At 41.6% G+C, this 12286-nt stretch overlaps 1 protein-coding gene across 1 annotated transcript in view; it reads right to left on the bottom strand.

Annotated features, from left to right (window-relative positions):
* The window catches only part of SPAG17 (sperm associated antigen 17), a 232357-nt gene that overhangs the window by 201723 nt on the left and 18348 nt on the right, over positions 1–12286 (bottom strand). The window lies entirely within an intron of this gene.

Raw genomic sequence — 12286 nt, 5'->3', positions numbered from 1 at the left:
CATGCAACTTGCCCAGAAAATTTCCCTGAGAAACGAGGCCTTTATTTTAAGAAAGACGATTTTTAATTTTTTAAATGACACATTTTCACTAGAATGCTGTGCAACAATACTTTGGTACTGGAAAGCAATAGTTCATCTGTATGTTACAAATGTGCATGAATGTACAATTTCCAACGCAGGAATCTTTGTTTTGTTCCCTGATAACATGCATGCTAAGACTCTAAATGCTGCTAGGAAAGTAGGAGGAGCTTGATAAATATTTGTTGATTGTTGGGTAATATTGAATGAGTTGTCAGATAGGTTTTACATGAGGTAAAATTCAATCCCAGAGTTTTTGTAAAGCACAGAACTAGGACACATATTCTCCTCCTAATGTAAACACAACACTCTCATTGCCAATTCACATGCAAGTTCTTTTCACTCTCAAGAAATAGGCTGCAGTTTTAAACTTGAACATGAAATGTTTCATCAAATAAAAAATAAGTTACTAAAAAACAATATACTTATTCAGTAATCCCTTTCTCTCTATTATAATTTTGTTGGGAAGAAGCAATTCTCTGGAGGAAATGAGGAATGGAATTGACTGACTTTCCCATGATGCGGTGCTAAGGAAAGCCAAACTCATGCAAATCAGGTCTATTGCTTTTGAACACTCACTACCTTGGGGAGATGGACCAAGCAAATGTGATACATTCATCAGGAAAGGGAGATAATAATAAGGGAGGCCACCCTGGCCCTGCGACCTCTTTAGATCTTAGTTTCTCCATTTATAAAATAAAGGGGTTGGACAGAGGCATATGTAAGATTTCCTCTAGCTCCATTCCAGAGATATGATAAAAATAGAGTAAAATTCACCCTTGGTCAATTCCAGAATAATGTCTAAGAAGATCTGGAAAGATTTCACAGAACTTTAATGAAACACATAATTTTCCACGGTTCTCTGGGTTTCTGTCCAATCCATGTGTCAAGGTAATGACAGAACTAGAGTATAGATGGGAGAAAAGACAAATTCTTCTTTACCATCAAAGAGTGACTACCGTTAAATGTCTCTTACTTCTCTGCATGGAAACTCACTAACCGCAACCACATAACAAAACCCACAGAATTTTCAGTGTTGTCACCAAAACAAATAACACACATAAAAGCATAAAAATGTCTGCTTAATCTCCAAGGTGTGTATTTGTGTTTGTGTACACGTGCAAGCATGCATGTAGGTATGGCTCTGAGTTTCCTTCTGTTAGACTGGATTTAAAATCTTTTTTTTTGTTTGTTGACTAATTCACCATAGGAAGACTGAGCATCTGTTTTTCAAATAGCCTGACCCTGAAAAGCAAGTGTGATATTTATAACTGGAAAAAAAATTCCATAATCACCAAATGACCTTCCTCCACATTGGATGCCTTTTCTTTCCTCTTGTCTGCTCCCTCAGTCAAAACTGCAATTACAATCATCATTAAAGAAGAAAAACCTTTCCTTCCTTAGTCAAGTAGGTGCAGCTCCTGAACAGGCAATAACTTGATGTTCCTACTAGTTACAGTTTCTACACTGAAGATTTTAATGGCTACATCTACCCGCTTACCCCACACCCTCTTACAGATTTCCTAGCCAATATTCAAAAGCTAATGGTGACGAGAATTGGCTGCGTCTCAGCTCTTTGGGGACAATTCACAAAGAGGGCATCGTAATCCACCATCTACCCATTAGTGTCTGGTATTTGAGACAGGTGTTGACTGTTTCAGATCAGAAAAAAAAGAAAAAAAGGTGAGGGAAAGAGGAGGAGGTAGGAGTAACAATTATTGAAATCTGCCATGTGTCAGGCATATGTTATCTCATTGAATCCTTAAGTAATCCCTTTAAATAGGGGCACTAATACTTTATAGATGGAAAAACAGAGGCCCAACGAAGTTAAACAGCTTGTTTCAAGGTCATTTTGGCAGAACTTCATGAAGACCACATACATGGCTCACAATTTTGTGATTATTTCAGAACAGTTTTGAGAGCAAGCCTTTAGGTTCAGAGCGCCTTTCCATAATCCTTAAATTGCACCTAATGGCTATTTTGGCCACAGTATACCTAATAGAGGAAGATTTATATCACATGTTAAAGTATATAGAGGTTTCAAAATAGATGATGTATTAAAACTTTAAAATGTCTAAGATTACTTTTTTTTTTTTTTTTATCAAAGACTGTTTTATAAAGGCTAAAGGAGTTTGAGGAAATTTCCCAAGCTTGTTTCTCTCTCAAAGCCCTTTGTTCTTGTTGCTCTGCACAGTAGGAGTGCATCTTGATACAAAATCTTTTCCTCTGATTATTGGCGAGGTACTGAAACTCCTGGGGTCCCAGTGATCACCCTGAGACAGATCGCCTGCACTAGAGCAGGAGATTTGTTCGTGTTCAGAACTCTCTACAAGGTCCATTGGGAGCTAGGCCATGTGTCTCCATTGGAAGGGGTCTCAAGAGTCCAGCTGAGGTTTACTTTCTGCACTCTCTAGCCCACCAAACACCTACTCTAAAAGTTGGGTCTATCTGGCAAAATGGGACTGACCAAGGACTTTGTTGGAATCATGGATTAGTGTCTAATTACATCGCCAGAACCCAGGGAAGCGTGAAATGGACTGATCCGACAGTAAAAACACAAAGACTGCCTGCCCAGAAGGATGCGCTCACTGGCACGCTGCACTAGGGGGCACCGAGATGCCAGGAAACACACAACACTCTCATCACGGAGAGCAATCATTTCCAACTGTGTCTAATTAGGGAGACTCGTTAACTAAGTGATGCTCTGCAGATATAAGTTTTGAACTTTTTTCTTAGTATTTCAGGATAATGGTAGATTTCAAATCTCTCCTATCTGGCTGCAGTATTAAAAATAGGAAATTAATATGGAAAAAAAAATCAACCCAATTTAAATTTGGCAAAATGCTGTTAAAATGCAGCCTTCCACCGGTATCCCACCCTAACACGCAACTGAACACACAGCCCTTAAATTTGAGTTCACAGGGCAGCAAGCGAAGTGAGCACAGAGAAAACGAGTGTGGACCAGAGAGGACAAATGAAAGTACAACACACGGAACCTGATTCACCACACTCCTGAGTCCTGCAGGGCTCCTACCTGTGTGTGAATTTGATTAAGACAGTTCAAGAAGCTCGGGTGTAATTAGCAGCATGAGCCTAGAGAAAGAAGCCATTAAACTACACTAGATGTATCCAACAGTGAGGGAAGAGGGTTTCAGTCTGGCACATCTCAGACACCTTAGAAAATAAAAGCAGCTTTCTATTGCCGGCAGACATCTACTGAACATGCTTATTGCCAAGTCTTGCCCTCGAGTAGTTATTGATAAAGTCATTCCCAGGATGGAATGAAGTCATGAATGGACACAATCCATTACCTTTTATTTACTTTACCAGCCTCACCTAATTTGAAGCCTGGCAGGAGGGTGCCCTAACCCAAACACATACCCGACTCCTACAGCAAGAAAGTACTCATGTAAACACAGAGAATCTGGCTGCTCACATAAACCCACTGTCCCAGAGACACACGGTAGATTCATAACAATTTTTCTTTCATACATTGAAAATTCTCCAACTTTTACTTAGGCATTCCAGTATTCTAATATAATTACCAAAACCCTTTCAAATGTCAGTGAAAAGTAGTATAGTGTAGGGAACTTAATTCAATATGCTATGATGAACCATAATGGAAATGAATATGTAGAAAGAATATATATATACATATATATAATATATATATACATATATGTAAAACTGAATCACTTTGCTATATAGGAGAAAGTAACACAAACATTATAAATCAAATATACGTCAATAAAATAAATTGAAAAAATAAGTGAAATGTAGCTTTTCCTTGATGAGAATGAGAGCTGATACGGGGAACGACAAGGGCAGATATGCACGTGTTCTCTTCTGCTTCCTTTGCTAGCGTGTCAGGGGATCTGTTGCCCTGGACAATCGGGGTGAGATTCCCACAGTCCTCTACCCAGACCTGATTGGAACCTGTGGAGCTCTATGAGGCAAAAAGCCCTATAAGGCCCCAAATAAAATCAATGCAACATTGAAAAAGTCAGGTTTTTGTCGAGAGTTATTTAACACTGTGCAGGTATGCAAACCTGTACTTTATGTCAATACTCTGCTGAAAGGATAACCTTTTTGTTAAGTAGATTTACTGCCTAATGGACAGGGATTTGTGAATGTCTTTCTCATACGGGGTTTTTCCTTCAAAAGGAGTCTTGGATCTCCATCAGCAAAGGAGTGTTAGTATGGGCTGTTGGCCAGAAGAAGAAATATTTTTATTACATTGAACTGGCTGCTATAATCATATTTGTTAAAAGGGGATCCTAACTGTAAAATGAGTTGGAAATATAAGTTAAAAATTGGGTACACATTGTTATGTAACAAAAAAGAATAATACAAAGGACCAGGATGCAGTTTGCATCCCTAGTGGCTCAGATGGTAAGGAATCCGCCTGCAATGTGGGAGACCTGGGTTCAATCCCTGGGTTGGGAAGATCCCCTGGAGGAGGGCAGGGCAACCCACTCCAGTATTCTTGCCTGGAGAATCCCCATGGACAGAGGTGCCTGGTGGGCTACAGTCCACGGGGTCGCAAAGAGTTGGACACAATTGAGCGACTAAGCACAGCACAGCACGCAGATGCTTCTTTAACTATAGGTTTCTCACAATTTATTACAAAGGCTACAGTTTGGCATATCATCACCATGCTGTTATACGTGTTCCTTATTTAGGAATTATTTCACAGAACTGTCGCATTTTCTCGAAGAGACTGTAAGCCCTTTAGATTGGAAACACTGTTTCACCTGCTTCTGCAGCTCACAGTGCCCAGCAGTGAATGCAAAACAGGGCAGGGCTCTCTCTATGTAAATATCTGTTAATCAGCAGAGAAGATGCTTAGAAAGAAATCTGACCCTGGGAATCATAAAGCCCTAGAATGTCAGGAAACTGATCAGGACCTCCAGTCCCTAGCCTCGAAGTCCTTTGGGAGGAAAACAGACTGTATCTGATCTAACATGGTTCATATCAGGGGTCAGTAACAAGGCTGTGGGAAGCTAAACCCTGCTAAGCCATCCCTCTGCTAAGACCTATTTCCTGGGAGTGACTCAGACCAGTAACCAGACTGGCAGCTAGGGGAAGGAGGCAGCTCTTCCTAAGAGGAGGGAAAAGCCAAAGAATCACATACACGTACGTGCTGACTTAAAAAACTACTCCTCCTACCTCTGTCCTTTTTCCCACTTTCTCCTGTCTCCCATCAAAAAGGCCAGTGGTGGACAATTCCCTCTTCCCTTTCACCTATTGCCTACGGGCTGCAAGTTCTATGATTCCGTTTTCTTTTAAGATGCCTTTGACAAGAATTCTTAGGAGCTTGATTTTATGGTGGAAGGTATCAGAGTAGGGTGGGGAAACGAGGAACCACACACAAAATGAGTCGTCTGGGTCCAGAATGTACACCTGATTCTTGTCTCCGGCAGCAACACCACCCTCTCTGAACACCCTAATTTTCCGACTTCGTCCAGGAGTGTTGTCGTCGTCGTCGTTGTTGTTGAGTTGCTCAGTCGTGTCCAACTCTCTAAGACCCCATGGGCTGCAGCACACAGGTTTTCCTGCCCCTAACCATCTCCTGGACCTTGCTCAAATTCATGCCCATTGAGTCAGTGATGCCATCCAACCATCTTGTCTGTTGTCCCCTTGTCCTCCTGCCTTCAATCTCTCCCAGCATCAGGGTCTTTTCTCACGAATCAGCTTTGGCCGAATTTTCTGACTTCATCCAGGAGTGTGCTGAATCTGATTGCCCACAGCTCTTCCTGACTCTATTCAGTGAGGCTGTGTTGATAGCCTGAAATGTGCTGCGGTGGGAGCATTTACACTGCGGCAACAGCAATGCTACAAATCAGAGTTTCCCTCCTGAAGAGCAGGTTATTAAATATTTAGCAGCACACTGTGGCCCCCATCCCAGGAAGGTCTGTGGGTCTGAGACTGACTTAGAGCTGATCTTGACTTACAAGGCCAAGGCTGTCGCTGAGAAAATACTGAAGGGCAAAGCAGATTATCTCCGTCCTCCCCCTACCTGCCCCCAATACACATGTGCAGCCGTGTGCCATGTGAATTCATAATTAAATGTCTGTTGATGCTGGTTCAGTGGTGGCCTGGCCTTTAGCACTATCCTTCAAAATAGGCTCTATAAACGCAGGTGACGAGGTAAGGACAGAGAGGCCACTGTGGCAGAAGCAGAGCCGACCCACTCCAAGGCTCTCCTTTCCTCTTGGCCATCTCAGGGGTTACTTCCCCATCAGGACCTGAGCACTGTGGCTGTTGCCGTGGGAGATCCCCAATACTCCCTGCCCACAGGTGATGAGGCTCCCTCATACTCTGGTGGCCCCTTGGAAAAGCATTGGTCATTGTGGCATAGTGATCTTTGAGCCTGGTCTCAGGATAGAGAATGTCTGTTTTTGAAGCTCAGCGAACCAGCTGTGCATCCTTGGGCAAGTTACTTAACTTCTCTGTGCCTCATGTATAAATAAGGGTACCTTGGGATTGTTTTGAAGATTGAATGAGAAAATCTATAGAGAGCCTTTCTCGGCACAGCACTTAGCAATAATCAAAGCCATCATGATGGATATTATGCTGGGGGCTTCTCCTTGTGTTAGTCATTAGAACAAACATGGTTATCCCATACATGCTATTTCAAGTGTGGAAAGCTTATGGGTGAACCAAGAAAAAAATCAAACAATATCAACAGCTGCCTCATGAGTGACAGTCTAACTTGTAAAATAATTTTCTTTTGATAACAACAAACTTGTTAACTAGTATATTTTTAAAATATTTTAGGTCTTTGAAAGAGATGGCAAAAATCGTCAACACAGGATATTTAAAACTCTACAGGTATAGAATTTTGGGAGCTGTGGGAGAGAACGTGAGCGTGAGGCAGGAGAAAGCTTTAAATCATTTTGTACTTGGTGCAGATCTGTCAGAGATGTCAACCCATCATCAGCTGTGAAAAGACAGGGATTAGAGTTAAATGAGGAGTACAGAGGCTGACTAAGGAGAGGATGAGTTCTGAAACAGCCACACACAGAAGACTGGCTACCAGGCTAATTTTCATTAGAGATGGGGACCTGCTTACTTGAAGAACTTGGATCAAATGTTTGGTATTTGCATTGCAAATACTCACCTGGTTAATCTTATGGATCCAGATCTGAAATACTGATATCAGGTAGGACTAGTTCTTGAAAACAAAAGCAAAGTGATCATTTCCGGTAAGTGGCCTAAACTGACCTCTAAAAATGGTGCGTTTTTCACTTGACCCAGAAAACTCCACAAAATCATGCAAATCAAGGGTTCAATTCTTTGTGTTCACTTTAAGAACACTCATGAAATTACCCAGGTCATCAAGGGCATACATATCCAAAAAGCCACCAAGTATCTGAAAGATGTCACTTTAAAGAAACAACATGTGCCAGTCCATTGTTACAAATGGTGGAGTTGGTAGGTATGCAAAGGCTGAACAATGGGGCTAGATGGGAAGGGTTGGTGGCCCCAAAAGTGCTGAATTTTTACTGCACACACTAAAAAATGCAGAGATGAATGCTGAACTTCAGGGCTTAGATGTAGATTCTCTGGTCATTGAGCACATCCAGGTAAAACAAAGCCCCCCAGGGCGCAGGATTTACAGAGCTCATGGTCGGATCAATGCCTCCATGAGCTCTCCCGGCCACATTCAGATTATCCTTACTGAAAAAGAACAGGTTGTTCCTAAACCAGAAGAGGAGGTTGCACAGAAGTAAAAGATAGCTCAGAAGAAACTGAAGAACAAAAACTTATGGCCTGGAAATAAATGCGGCAAAAAATACATGCAAATAAAAGTTTAAAAAAAAAAAGCAAAGTGACTGCAGTTTATTCTGGATAGAGACCCTTAGGGCAACCCTCTCTCTGGATAAGATGGGCTCCCTGACCTGTTGCTGCTATATTCTGGCTCCCCTGGGTCCTGATGGGTGAATTTCTAGAATTCCCCATCCCTTCTCTTGGGTAGAATAAAAGTATCAACATCACTTCCTATTTAACTCAGAGTCTTAATAGTTGATTCTGCTAACTGGATGAATAAATATACCCCAAGATTTTGGTAAAATTAAAAGAAAAAAGTTTAAAGTATTTTCTTCTTTTCAAGCTACCTACAGTTTTCAAAGGAATCACAGTGACTCCTGGACTAACTCAGGAGGATGGGATGCCCTGCTGAGGAAGGTATTTCAGGCAATGGGCTGGGGCAGTGGAAAAGGCTTCGCTAGAATCATATCACCTAGATAACTTCCTACTGTGCCCAAGTGCCTGGCATATAGTAACATTCAATAAATGTTCCTGGAACTTAGCAGCCAAAACCACACACTAAAGAGAATTTTTACGCATTCTTAATATGGGAATGCCAACTAAGTACGTGGCATTTTATCAGCTACACTTAGCACTTTGGAGGGAACCATGTCTCTGAATCACTGAGCGTTTGAATGAAAGGAGGAGTATATTCTCTTACAGTTTAGACAACGCTACAATGCCTTATATTCATTGATGAGAACTCAGCAGTCCAGAAACATCTTTACTGTGTATACACACTACTCGTCCGGTGGTCCTTGCTTCTTGAATATTAAATATGATCACTAATTAAAATTATTGAAGTTCTGGTGTAAATATGCAGAGCTTTAAGGTGGTATCCAATTCTGCCTCTGTAGTTTCTCAGCCAAACGTCCTTGGATCTATCTTTGTGACAGTTTTCTCATTTATAAAAATGGATCTAATAACACAAACTTCCAAAGGTTGTTGTGCTACTGCTAAGTCACTTCAGTCGTGTCCAACTCTGTGCGACCCCATCCCTGGGATTCTCCAGGCAAGAACACTGGAGTGGGTTGCCATTTCCTTCTCCAATGCATAAAAGTGAAAAGTGAAAGTCAAGTCGCTCAGTCATGTCTGACTCTTCGCAACCCCAAGGACTGCAGCCTACCAGGCTCCTCCGTCCATGGGATTTTCCAGGCAAGAGTACTGGAGTGGGGTGCCATTGCCTTCTCTGATATATACATATATTACATATATATACTACAACTTACAAAATGCTTCATATGTATTGAAGCATTTTGTAAGTTGTAAAATTCCATGCAAAATTAAATATTAAAACGTGCAAAGGAAAAATTCCAGTTTTCCTTAGAAAGTCCTGCAAAAATGGGTTAAATCAGGTGATCATGTCTTTAATTTTCAATTTGGATATGTCTTGAGGATCTTCTTCTGACAGCCTCTGAGCTTAGGCTGTTTGATTGTTTCTCTTTTGTTTCTTTGGTTTCTTGGCCCATCCCAGCAATCTAGCACATGAGTCTAATTCAGTTTTGCTCCATGCATCAGAGAGTTTTAAGACAGCTATTAAAACACCACATGGAAAAGCTTTGCAGGGAATTCTACTCCACATAGAAACCACAGAAACCACTACACACCTTAACTATCTCCCCGCCCCCCAGAGTTGGCTAAAATTACGGCTCCATTATGTTAGTACAAGCCAACCAGTTTTATTGCTTGGAGCAAAATCTGAGGTCCAAAATGAACTTCAGAACATAAAAAGTAAGGCAAACCTCAAAAGGAAACAAGCTTCTTTGGGTTTTGAAACAAATATTACATATCAGAGGCATTCTTCTAACGGAGGAGACCAAGCAAAGCCAAGAGGCGTCCTGCTAATTGCTCCACAAATGTAAAACTGGAATCAAGGACTCACCCCAAAGAAAGGAGATCTCTTTTCATCATCAGATATTAAAGGCTACAACCTTTCATCAATTCCCTCCTCAGACATGAGACCCTTATGTGCCTTCCTTGAGTCCCTGCAGTGTTGAGTTACTATCTTCCACATTAAAAACTAAGATATATATATATGTGTGTGTGTGTGTGTAATATTTATTTATTTGGATGCCTTGGGTCTTAGTTGTATCTCCCGGGCTCCTTTGTTGCACAGCGCATGGACTCTATCGTTGTGGCACACAGGTTCGAGAGCGTGTGGGCTTCTACAGTTGCGGTGCTCAGACTTAGTTGCTCCACAGGATATGGAATCTTAGTTCCCTAACCAGGGATCAAACATGTGCCCCTTGTATTCCAAGGCAGATTCTTAACCACTGAACCACCAGGGAAGTTCCTGAAAATTATGATATATTTTTAAGACATATTTTCAAGACTCACTATGAGCGCATTAGTTACTCAATTTTACTTTTTTGGCCCTGCTGTGTGGCCTGTGAGATCTTAATCTCCTGACCAGGGATCGAACCCATGCCCCCTGGATTGGGAGTGCAGAGTCTTAACCACTGGATCACCAGGGAAGTCCCAGTGACTCTACTTTAGCCTGTTTCTTCTGTTTTCTTTTTCCATTTTCCTTTCTCTAATTAAATGCCATTTATTCACTAGGCATTGGATCTAATTCATGAACTTGTATGGATCTGGCACTAGGACTTCAAAATAAACAATTGATGCTCTTTCTAATGAGCCATCCATGCCCCACATCTGCTTCTTGGTTACTGTCATGTCACTTATTTCTTCATACAAAGTCACTGATACAGTTTAATTTCTACATCCCTCTTGAGTGAGTGCAGAACATCCAAGGATGCTTCTGATTATCACAGGGATATAAGACTGTCCTGATTACACACACTCTATTCTATTCACCCCCAAATTCAAGAATATGTCCAAGAAATGTCAGTGTTGTGGTAATCAAATTTCATTCCCCATATGATCTCTGATACCTGGAAACAGAACAAAAATTCTCTGACGACCTGATCTGATTTTTAAGCCTAGAACTATGATCTTCAGATTATGTTATGGGAAGAAGGGGCATGCATGGATGATCCTGGGTGAGATCAGATCTTCTAGTGCCTGAGTTTTTGTTATGTGAGGAGGGAATGTTGCATCTATCCGAGCACTGGGGTGTCAGGAAAACTGTAAGAGTGCATCTTGAGCAAGACGTGTGGCAGAGAATCTGTGTCCTGACTCAATTCAACAAAAACAAGAGGCAGAGTCCACCTCAACAAGCGTTTGTTAAATTGGTATGGTTAAATGTCCTTTATGTGGGACTGCCTTTGTGGCTCAGATGGTAAAGAATCCGCCTGTAACGCAGGAGACCTGGGTTCGATCCCCGGGTCAAGAAGATCACCTAGAGAAGGGAATGGCTTCCCACTTCAGTATTCTTGCCTGGAGAATTCTATGGACAAAGGAGCCTGGCTGGCTACAGATCAGGGGTTGCAAAGAGTAGGATATGACTGAAGTGACCAATACTCTAAATGTAACAAATTGTAAAGGAGGCCCCAAAATGACCAAGATATGAGTCTGAAAGTGAGCTAACAGTGCTTATACTTCAAAATAAGTTCCTTAAAAGGCCTTATCCTGTGCAGACTGACCACCCAGTTGCTCTGTCAGGGGCATTAGGGTGGATCGCTCTCCAGAGCTGGTTCTTTGCAGCAATCCCAACTTTAATAGCTGCCCAGGACCCAAGAGTTGTTCCAGGAAGGCAAGAGGTGATGGAGACCTGCTTCTGAGTGAGGAAACTGGGGTCAAACCTCCAATTCATCAAGGGAAGGGTTAAAAGTATCGATTGATATTAATCCAGCCTAGAGAGAGGACAGACTGGGGCGGGGGGGTGTCTGAAGGAGTTCCTGAGATCTTTTTTCCTAGAACTCCTGTCATTTCCTTCAGATCTCCACTCAACTGTCCCTGTCTGAGGGAAGGGTTTCTTAGGAGGTGGTCAAGAAAGTGAGGTGGAGGAGAGTCAGGAGCGGTGGCATCACTGAACCCAGAAGGGGAGATAAACACTAGTGTGTCATTAAAGGCAATTAGGTTACCAGTAACCTTGGCAGAAGAGTCGTACTTTAGTAAAACTGCTTCCTGCCTAATCCTTCACTCTTGCAATCCTGTACGTCCTCATAACTCACCTATCTCCTTTACAATTCGGACCTCACGTGGTTTAATGACCACTTGATAAAACATTCTAAGTGATTGCTCATGATAACTTTCAAGGCCTTACACCTGGTTATGGTTATTAATTTTCCCCAATTACATTGGTACTTAGAGTCCATTTATTGGTTATATCAGGGCAATAATTCATTATAATTATTTCTTTCCTATTGATTCCCTAATATAGGCCTTACAATAGCTCTTTCAATAGTAAAATGAAAGGACCACTGGATTTAGTATCAGAAAACCTGATTATTAGTCCTGATTCCAACCACATGGTCTTGGAAAAACACTTATG

The sequence above is a fragment of the Cervus canadensis genome, chromosome 2 (assembly GCF_019320065.1).
Source record: "Cervus canadensis isolate Bull #8, Minnesota chromosome 2, ASM1932006v1, whole genome shotgun sequence".
NCBI classification, from domain to species: domain Eukaryota; kingdom Metazoa; phylum Chordata; class Mammalia; order Artiodactyla; family Cervidae; genus Cervus; species Cervus canadensis.
Note: the sequence above shows the minus strand (reverse complement) of the source record. Positions and strands in the feature narration are given on the sequence as shown.